An 11,203-nucleotide genomic window follows, 5' to 3' on the forward strand; every position below is an offset into this window, starting at 1 on the left:
ACAACTCAATTATCTGCAATTTATAGCAAATACACAAAAACAACTTAACTTCAAGACTCCACAAAATTACATTCCTTACATGTGACCTTTTAGCAAATGGGTTTATTTTGAATAAAGATTTTTAAAAAATGTTGTAGTTCTTTTTTCTGGGTTTGTTTTTTTGTGGTCTCCTTTACAATCTCCCAGGACCTACAATTTAAAAAGTCAATTATGCTTGTTTTTAAGCTGTTTCCTTCTATAATTTGTTTGACTGGCTGAAAACAGCACAATTGGCTTATTAAAACTCAGTTGTTTGCGCATAGTTTTGCGCCAAACCTCATAAGTATGATGCGCATTGTTGTGCGGCAAGGCATACCAGCTATGTGCACGTGAACTGTGTTCTAGTAGTTGAAAAATGCGCCGGCCAATTTTCCAAAGATGGATCCTCATTCCGGTAAGTTTTTCTTTTTATGTGTATATTGTTTGTTTTGCATCATATGCACTAATGTATGTGCATATATTTATATATATATATATATATATATATGTATATATATATATTGTAGGCAACCAGCAAGAAAGGTACTAGAGGGCAGATATGTGCCATACAGGTTGCTGGTCTCAGGGCTATAATTCAAGGGATTGCAGTGTGGCTGTTCCAGCAGTCCATCCCGGGATTTCCCCACTGCTGGAGAAGAATCCAGGTGCAGCTCCCAGAGGGAGTAAAAAGGGAATGGCTGCCAGGAAGCAGAGGGAGGAAAAAGACTCTAATGGAGAGGGCTTGAGAGCATTCCTCTCCAAAGTGTTCCTGAGAAAGAGGGAGCGAGAGAGAGACAAGACTCCACAGACAAGGTGATTCTGGTTTTTCTGCCTATTTGAAAATGGACTGTTAAAGACACGGGACAGCTGAAGATAAGTGCTTGTGTGTTTGATTTTTAACCGGCTGACGTTAAGCCATCCTGTTAGGATAATTTTGTTTTTTTTTTCAATAAAACCCTGATGTGGCATCCAGTTCTGCTAGCTGCCTACCATTTGTCAAGCTAACTCCCACAATATATATATATATATATATATATATATATATATACACACACACGTTATTGTGTATACATATAAAAGAGAAATTATAGGAAGAAATAGGCAAACAGGATTTTTTGATTGCCTATTTCTTCCTATGGTTTCTGATGTCACAGGTTTTGCTCCAAGCAATATTCATGGATGATATTGCTTCTGGTTAAAGGAGGAATCCACCTTTATGTGCTTCCACTACCAAGCTGTGTTGAGTAAGTCAATATATAGTAGGCCAAGGTCCAAAATGCCGTTCAAACCTGCATAAACACCCTAAAAGGCTGGAAAAGGAAGAAAATATGTATGCCACAAAGTGTATTTGTCCCTGGAAGTTTTAGATACTAGTACTATTTGTTTTATGTATAAACCTAAACCTGAATAATACATAACCTAAATAATGCATACAATACTAATATTTAATGAGCAAAATTTAATGAACATCTGTTCATTTCTAAGAGTGCTTGACCCTGCTTGTGAGCTTGGCAATCAATGTGGTTTGATGTTGTGCTTGGCAACCTGGACTTCCTTCCATTACCGTGTGTTAGAATCAGGTGTGTTAGAATGAATATGTAACTCAGCTGGACAGCTATTTGACAACCTGTTTGGACAGCAAGTGGAAGTGTGTTTGTATACAATAGGGCTAAGATCAGGCAGCGCAGCACAATGACAACAAACCTATACCACTACTACAAATGAACAGAAGAGTTGTGTGGCAGCAAATCGACATGCGTGCAAATGTCAGACTAATAAAATAAAAAAACAAAATAAAAACCATGACAAATTATTCATAAAATGAATATGTACATAATACACTCAAATACCAATATGTGACAATGGGACTTTGAAAATGGGTCAAAGGCAATGAGGGAGTTCCAGTAGCAGTTTGGAGTGGAAAAAAATATGACAAAACATTGCTGAAGAATTGTTAAACAACAGAAACTGTCATTACAAACCAGGAACAAAAGCATTGCAGCAAAAGATGAAACTAACAGTAATGAGGATTGCAACGTGACATCAATGCATACCATCCAAGCAAACTTAATCAACCCCCCACCACAAACAAGTCCTGTTAAAATAGTAATAATGCATTTAAATATATTTTGACATACACACACACAAGTGAAATCACTACATGTCCCTTGATACATGTATTATAACATCTTTGGCAACAATCCTTTTTGCAAATACTTGATTTCTATAAAGCCAAACTAGAATGAAATTCGAATCAGATCGCAAATGCTTGGTGACATTTTTTTTTACATTCATACTATTGTGTTATGACATATTATAAAGTGCTAATTAGTATATATACAGCTTGATCTAAATGAGTTTGCAGTGTTGCAAGCAAACCAAAAAGTATCAAAACAGTGCAAGAAATGTAACAATCATTTTTGTGAGTATAATGTACCATAAAAATGTAGCACTTACCCAAAAGAAGATGAAGCATTAAAGATTCAAACAGACCTATAATGGACTGAGGATGCGCACAGAACAGGGAGCAGGTGTGCATCAATTAATTGCTATGACCTCACCATTGACTGAGCTTACCAGATCCTCCAAAATTGCGCAGCTGCAAACTAATCGCCTCATTTGGCGTATTCTCCACCCCTATTGCTCATTTATGAAGGCAGGAATCCGTCTGGTAAGTGAAGGCGAGTGTACTAGCACTCGGCTCCAACTCGCGTAAATATGCCTCGTATATCGGCGCGTAAATATGCGCAGCAAGCTTACGCGCACTTGCTTGATAAATGAGGGCTTATGTGTGAAGTTGAACACAGGTTTATAACACACCTTTATCCTAGTCAAAGATGAAAAATTAAAAAGAATATGGTCTCCAGCTATATGTATTTTAAAGAACCTTTCCAGCTCTAAAGTCTAACATAACTGCAAAATATTCTGTTACTGTACTTTTAACTGTAAGATCAATTTGTACATGGTTTTAAGAACATGGTGCCCAGGAACCCAACATGGAGGATCAAAATTAATAATTTACTCTGATAAATCCCTAACAATCAAGAATCAAAAGATGCACAAGTAATTAAAATGAATGATTTTGCTTAATCCCTAACAATTAATGCTTATAAAAATACCTTATATCAGCATTAACATTCATTGTTGTTAATTTTCAAATGTTCAAAATTTTAAAAATCTTATATTGTAAATTCTGTGGCCCTTTAATGCCTTGGTGCTCTGTGAATGGGCTGTTCCGTTGTTGTGGGATTGCCTATGCTCACTGTATTCACACAAAGTAGCATTAATATTCCTTATAACATGAACACTGAGAGTGTTGGGGAAGGAAGTGAGGGCGGTGCAGTTCATGCAATTATTTTCTCCTATATAGGGTGCTTTCCTGAACACACTAAATTGCATTTGGTTTTAAGAAGGTTCATGTTGCTGAAAATTCCTTGTCTACACTATCAACTATTGGCAGAGATTCAAGTTATATTGTAAGTGTACGTCTACAATAATAACTATATGCACAACTTAAAGCTACTTAAAGTGATTTGAAAACCAATTTCTTAGATATTTTATGCCATTTTTGTACTTGATAATTAATGAGATGATTCTAGTGAAATTATATATCCGTGAATGATGTAATGCCACAAACTGGACTTTGATCAATTCATATATTTACATTCTCTATTGTATGTATTTTTGCAGTGGTCTGTAACTACTCTCCATATCCCCTGTGGAAGCCCGTAAGGGTGTTATACAATTGTTATTCAGATCATCTATATCAAAGGTGTACTTGTTAAATGTATATATGTCTAGTCACAAATGAACAATTTAATACTTTGTTTTATATGGTTTTATAACATCACAATAAAGTTTTGCATTTTATAAAAAAATTTGTCACTTCAAAAGCCTTCTATTTTGCCCCCCTTCTATGCCCCATTCCTTCCCTTCAATAGGGATTTTCAAGGCATCAATTCACATGTATTGCCAGGAAAATGCCATTAAAACAAAATTAAAAAAACAAAAAACAAAAAAAAAAAAAAAACTTACAAAACAACATAAATTCACATTAGAAAACTCACAAATATTTTTTATTTTATTTTCAAATAGAATTAAATGCATGTTTTAGAATAGGGGTAATGAAGTGTTTTAACCTTCTGGGACAGGTACAGCGCAAAGCAAGTTTGGAATCTCCTCATTTGTCCAACACTTTATTTGTACTGTACAGGTTTTTTACATTATTTACACTTTAACCACCTGGGTGGTTACCCTGAGCCTGGTTCAGGGTAAGAAAATTTGCTGAAAGTGTTTATCCAGAACTAGGTTCAACACGGTGACGTTGCTTCATGCGTCGGTTCGGGAGGCGGGGCAGGAAATTCAAATCATTTTGTATTTGATTCAATACAATAAAGAGATCTTTATATAATATATTATATAAGCTATTGTACAGTTACCTTACATTATACACTATTTTTTTTTTTTTTATGTTTTATAAATTTTTTTTTTAAAGTTTATTATTAAATTCATAAAATTTTGGACATATTTTGGTGAGTTATGCCTAGGATTTATAGCCTACAATCTAAACTAAAATTCCATGCAAAAAATGTAACGCTTTTTGTATGGAAATACAGAAAGAATTAGAACGCACAGCATACGCGTACGCGTCCCTCGGCAATTCCTGATGATGTCGACGTCGACGAGGGTGGTAGCGGGAAATTCAAATATTTTGTATTGGATTCAATACAAAGTCCTGTATCCAATCCAATAAAAAATAATACAAAATATATCTATGTGGCTTTGTCTATAGGTATGTGATGTTAAAATTTAGGAAAAAAAAACATAATACTATAAAGTATACTGAATTTTTGCATTTTCAGTATTTTTTATTTATTTATGGATTCTTGTTTAAGCTGATTTTTGTGTTTTTTATTAAATTTTATTTTTAAAGTTTTTTTTTTTTTTTTTACATGAGTGTACACTGAGTGTTTTACATTGTGTAGTTCAAACTTTATTATATTCAGGATATCTACTAGACCCTTGTTTGGTCATATTTCTCTAAGTTACAGGTCTACAATTAAAAAAAAAAAATTTCATGAAAAACAGTGTACCGCTTTTGGTACAGAAATCCAGACATAAGTGAAACGCCCAGGAGGTTAAAAAAGAAAACAGCAAACATAAACAAAAACCTTACCACTAGATGGGTGACTAACTATACCATAAAAACCGTAAACCGTCTGTACAAGGAGCAATCCTAATGTTTGTTCCAAACAACACTAGGTAATACGTACAATAGGTAGTCGACTTTTCAGCAAAAAATACATTTTTGCTTTCCTTTAGACCACCACAGATGTGGTTCCCAGAGCAGGAAAGGCTAGACCAGATCAGTCTTTTTATGTGAGCTGAGCACTTAACCCCAGGGAGAACACAAAATCACATATAATGATGACAATCACATGTATGGCCAAAATAGTGGGTAAATTATAAAAGATGTTTTCAAGCACAATGCAGCTGTGAAACTTTTTTTCTGAATCTTGAAAGGGATAAAAAAAAAAACTAAGCTAGAGGCCTACAGCTTTAGAACCCCATTTCATGTGCAGGAAAACAGCCAAAAAGATTAGTCACCTCTAAAATTTGAATGGAAATTGAAATGCTGAACAAGCATATGCATAACTTGGGGGGTTTCCTCCCCAGCAAACCAGGGTAGATGCAGAAAGCTTGCCACCAGGTAAATGATTTGGCTACAAGCCTACTGTATCTCTCCTCCAAATCCATGTCATCTTTGACACCTAAATTCTTTTGAATCCCCAGTGTAGTCAGACCAAACCTGAGTTTGGGAAGGTGAAAGAGGTACAAGCCGAGAGAGGGGTTGTACTAATAGTACAGAAGGACAGTACTAACTTACTGTTTAAAAAGCAAGGTATGAAGAGCCGGGTGAGGGCTAGTAAAGCCTCTGTGGCCAGGAGACTCTCATTGGGTGAAGTCCATTGGTATCTGGCATGCTGGGAGTAGTGCATTTGGTGTAAGAGTCACAGTGCTGTCATTAGGTTCTAGTCTTGTTGGATTGCTTCAATGCACAGAAATAATTGCATTGCCATTTATTTTCAATGGAATCACAACACCTATAGACAGCATACTATAACAAATCTTTCAGTTGGTGTCCCACTAGCAGTTGGATTTTGCCCTAATTTTCTGTTATTGTCAGATGACAATAATCAACAAGACAAAAAGATGGAGGAATACTTCTCATTAGAAATAGACATAAAAAAAACCCAACAGATGGTCTAGTCCTTTCCAACCCCATCAAATGATGAAAAATGATGTAAAGGTCATCATATTTATTTACCATTACATTGAATTTCTCATGCAGGCTTCACCTACCCATGTAACACACATCTGATGTGTATTTTGAAAGCAATCTTGATAAGTTTGACCTTGTAATCTTTGATGCCTCATTATCAGTGAACATCTTTTTAAATTCACTTGCTATATCACAAAGGGAACACAGCTTTACCTTTTGGCTGGTTTAGAGTTTCCACTCAAGCATAACTTTTTGTTATTTACATTTGACCAATCATATGCGAAACTGTTCCCAGGACAATAGAAAAATACCATTAACCTCCTACTACTTCATTATCTGAACTGGTTCTTCTGATGGTTGTTGATATGATTCATACAATTTATGCATTTGTTCAGTGGTTAAACATTTTTGTTTACCCTTCCTTGACCCTCGAATATCTACCATTTAAACATTTCTTCATTGTATCATATCATCAATCTTTCACTTTTTTCAATGCAATGTTGCGCACAGTGGACACAGGAACATTAGGATTTATGGAGATGGACCTGTAGCCTTGGGATTGCCCTTGCCTTTCTATAAGTTTGGTTCTCCAATCCTCGGACAGTTCTTTGCTCTTCTTTCTTTTCTCCATGCTGAGTGTGTTACACACAGATCTTAAAATCTTAGAAACCTGCAGCAGCTGGCAAAGGAAGAGTGGTCCAAAAATCTAGTAAAGAGATGTAAAAATTCGTTGTTACAGAAAATAATTAAAGCAGAACTAAATAAAAAAAAAAAACACCTATCTTCAACCCCGCAGATCCCTGGATCATGCTGCACTGTTCCATGCCGTCCTGGATTTCTTCTTTGTCTCGGTGCGGAGGAAACCATTTTCGGTCTTCTTGCTATTTCACCTGATCTCACTCTGCGCAGGTGAGTTCGACATCTCTTTCCCCTTAGTGAAGGAAGAAGCCCCTTTAGTGCATGTTCGAGATATGGCATGTGCAGAATGCGCAGCAAAGAGACTCCCGGGATGAGTGACATAGGTATCCTGTGACAATCAAGACAGAAACAAGAGGTGCTTCACCCTTTAAAAAAAAAAAAAAAATTCTCGGTAAAGAAACTATAGTCTTTTACTGCCCCCTAGTGACAAGTGGACATAAATTCACATTAAAGCAGTGGCCTTGTAAGCAGTTTTCTCCCTAGATTGGCCCTGTTTCATCAAAGAAATGCACGTACGCTGAACACACGTACGTTCGCGCCAACATACGAGCTGGTTTCCTGCGCTCTGGAGCCAAATGTTGAGACATGCACCTTCACTTGCCAGCCAGATTCCTGCCTTGATAAGAGCAATGAGCAATAGGGGTCGCGAATCTGCCAATTAAGGCGATTAGATTTCAGCTGCACGTTTAAGGAGGATCTGTTAGGCTAATGGTGAGATCATAGCAATTAATTGCGCGCTCTCTGTTCTGTGCACATCTACAGTCTATTACAGGTCAATTAGAATCTTTAATGCTTCATCTTTTTTTGGGTAAGTGTTACTTTTTTAGGTTAGGAAAAAATAATACATATGCATTTTCATTAATATTATTTAACTGGACTGGTTTGCGGTAATAAAGGCAGAATTTTGCAATCAAACATGGCCACAAACACAATAACATGGCATTAACATTGACTTCAGAATTGCATAACAGACAATTAAACAATAAAAGTAAAAAAATAAAATAAAAAAGAAGCTGTTGTGCTAAATGGTAAGCAAAGTATCAAATGCAGCAACACAGAATAATAGGGATAACACACAAAACAAAAGCCCCTTCAAGAAAAGAAAAAGACAAAAGAAAAAAAGTAAGTTAAACCACACCCTTATATTTGCTCAAATGTATGTGCATAGTTATGCGCACAGATGACAGCAATTCACTTGCAATTAGCACTTGCGCAGTCTGTCAAAATTGGCTGTTTGATTTTTTTTGCGATTGGACATTTCATTATCATTGATTGATATGATGCTTTAGATTTGTAACACCAGTAAACAGATAACAGATATTCTATTATTTAAAAAAATAAAATAAAGTTGGGGAGGATTTCATGTTAAAAGTATTTTCCCCGAGGCAGGTCCTCTGATCAGGCATCGTACGCCTTTAGATAGGCGCCTATGTAGAGGAGCTGAACTTGGTTAACTCTTGCCCAACAGGAAAGAAATAAGTGATTTTAAAATATGCTTTTTTCTTAGCGCATATAGATGTTTTAAACATTTGAACAGCACAAACATTTTTTTTAGGGCTAAGGGTAATATGTGTGCCATTAGAAAGAATGCTTTTTTAGGGGAACAGTGACTTTTAATGCAAGCTCGCCAGTGTAAAACTGCCGGGGATGCGCGGCTCCGGCAGTGAGCTCATTCAGTTGTTGAATAGCACAACGTCTTCCGATTTCAGATCACGAATATGTATGTGTGAGCGAGCCTGCGATTTTGCTTGATGAATCAGGGCCTCAGTGTCAGAAATAGGCAAGGTCAGCGAAAGTTAATCCCACGAATTTACACTCTAGCAGCAAGTCAGCCTACACTACAACAGGCACTAGGGACTGTGAGCAGAAAGTCTTTAAAGCCCTGGCAGCCAATGACACCGCAAGCAGGCAGTGACAACTGACAATTATATAAAATCATCTTCTTTTAGCACAGCTAAAGGGAAGCAGGGGCTTGATCTGTTCCTTGTAGTTTATGATGATGACATCTCATAGAAGTCACATCAGAAAGGTTTGGGTCACCTAACCCATGGGGTTTTATGCCAAACCTGAGAAGTATACATTTGAAAAGGACAGTATCCTAGTCCTACAATTTTTAGGAAGGAGGTCTTTGTTAACAAAATGTTTTTTTTTTCTGTACAGACAGTTTTTATAAATATTGTTTTTAATTACATGAAAAATAATAAAATACTTACCTTTTAAAATTAGAATGAAATGATATGGGCTGTCTTTTGCCACTACAAAATCCTTAAAAACTTTGAAAAATAAGTTATTTCTTACATAAGGTGAACAAATCATTGGGGTGTGGCTTCCCTATGTCTACTAACCATTGACAGAATATCAGATCATAAATTCCTAGCCATTTAATTGGCTTTTGATAAGACATTTCTCCTAGAGGGAGCTACAGATCCAATCCTCATTTTTACAGACCACAAGAACTTTGAGGAGGGCTAGGAGGCTGAATCTTCACTAAGCTCGATGAGGTCTCTTTTTCTCCTGCTTTGATTTTCATGTAACATTTCAACCTAGAGCAAAAAAATACCATAGCCGACCTCTTATCCCGTATGTTTCCTGGTAACCAAACACCCCTAAATTTTGGATGGCCGGAAATAACTTTCTAATGATCCAGTCAAACCTCAAAAGCCAAATCAAGGAAGTGTTCCTGCTTGCCCAACCCTAGTCTTGATCTCCAAAGAGCAGATGGTTTGTGGACCCACAAAAGGAAGATCTTTGTTTCTGAAGCCTCTTGAAGGTCTCCTTGGAGTCTCCAAAACTCTGGACCTGTCACAGCAGGGCATTTGTCTCTTTATGCTTAACCTATGCCCACTCTAAGAATGAGTGCTGTCAATGGACTCGTTAACTTTCCAGCTTCAGGCATCTATAATTTAATTTTTGTAGTGGCTGACAGACTTACTAAGATGGCTCATTTTGTCCTCATGAAGGAGAACCCCTCATCCACAGCCACATCTGAGATGTCTCTGATGGGGGTTACAGTTTGCCTCCAAATTTTGGCAAAGAAGCTTCAGATCCGGTCCTCACTTTCTTCAGGTTATCATTCCCAGTGCAACGATCAGACTGAGAAAACGATATCTTCGTTGTTTCTCACCTGCCTCACTGGATAACTTAGTTTTTCTTCTCCTTATGGTAGAACCTGAATGTTTGCTCTCCATCCATTGGAGTACATTGCTCCTGGGAAACAATTTGTAAAAAGGTTTCTCCATCCCTGTATCCTTCCATGAGGGTATAATTCTAAGGTTGCCGGTCACCAAGGGCTGCGTAAAACCTTTGACTTCATCTCACGCCTGTATTGGTTGCCAACTTTACGTCAAAATGCTAAAGACTTCATTGCCCCCTGCTCCAAATGTGCTCAAAATAAAGTTCCAAGAAGATTACCATCTGGTCCACTTCTTCTTCTGCCTTTATCTAAGTTTCCTTGGACCCATATTTCCATGGACTTTATCACTGATCTACCTTCATTGAATGGTTGCAGTTATTTGGGTTGTAATAGATCGTTTTTCCAAGATGGGTCATTTCATTCCATTGAAAGGGCTTCCCTCAGTTCCAGCTTTGGCTAAAATCTTCCTCCAGGAAGTGTTTTGCCTCCATGGTCTTCCTTCAAGCATAGTCTTGGATCGAGGAGTTCAGTTCACATCTTGTTTTTGGAGGGCCCCATGTCATCTGTTAGAGATTCAGCTGGTTTTCTCTTTTGCCTACAGTCCACAGTCAGACTGAAAGAGTCAAACAGTGCCTGCAACAATTTCTCTGTCTCTATGTATTAGCCGGGCAGGACAATTGTAGAGAATTACTTTCTTGGGCTGAGTTTTCTCATAATAGCCGTGTCAGCGAATCTACTGGTTTCAGCCCTTTCTTCCTGACCTATGGGTGTCACCCCAGAGTACCTCCTCCCATTTCTTCTGGTTCAGAGGTTCCGGCCAATGCAGAAGTCAGAGCCAGCTTCCACAAAGTCTGGGAAGATGCTCAGAGGGCATTGCATAAATCCTTTCTTCGCTACAGCAAGTGGGTAAAAAAAGAGGCCTGCCCTTAGATTTGCACCAGGAGATAAGGTCTGGTTGTCTACTAAGCATATACATCTGCGAGTTCCTTCTCCCAACTTGCTCCCAGTTTTATTGTACCCTTCTCTGTCTAATGGCAGATTAATCAGGTGACCTATAGGTTGCAGCTGCC

Source organism: Pyxicephalus adspersus, chromosome 11, assembly GCF_032062135.1.
Source record: "Pyxicephalus adspersus chromosome 11, UCB_Pads_2.0, whole genome shotgun sequence".
NCBI lineage: Eukaryota > Metazoa > Chordata > Amphibia > Anura > Pyxicephalidae > Pyxicephalus > Pyxicephalus adspersus.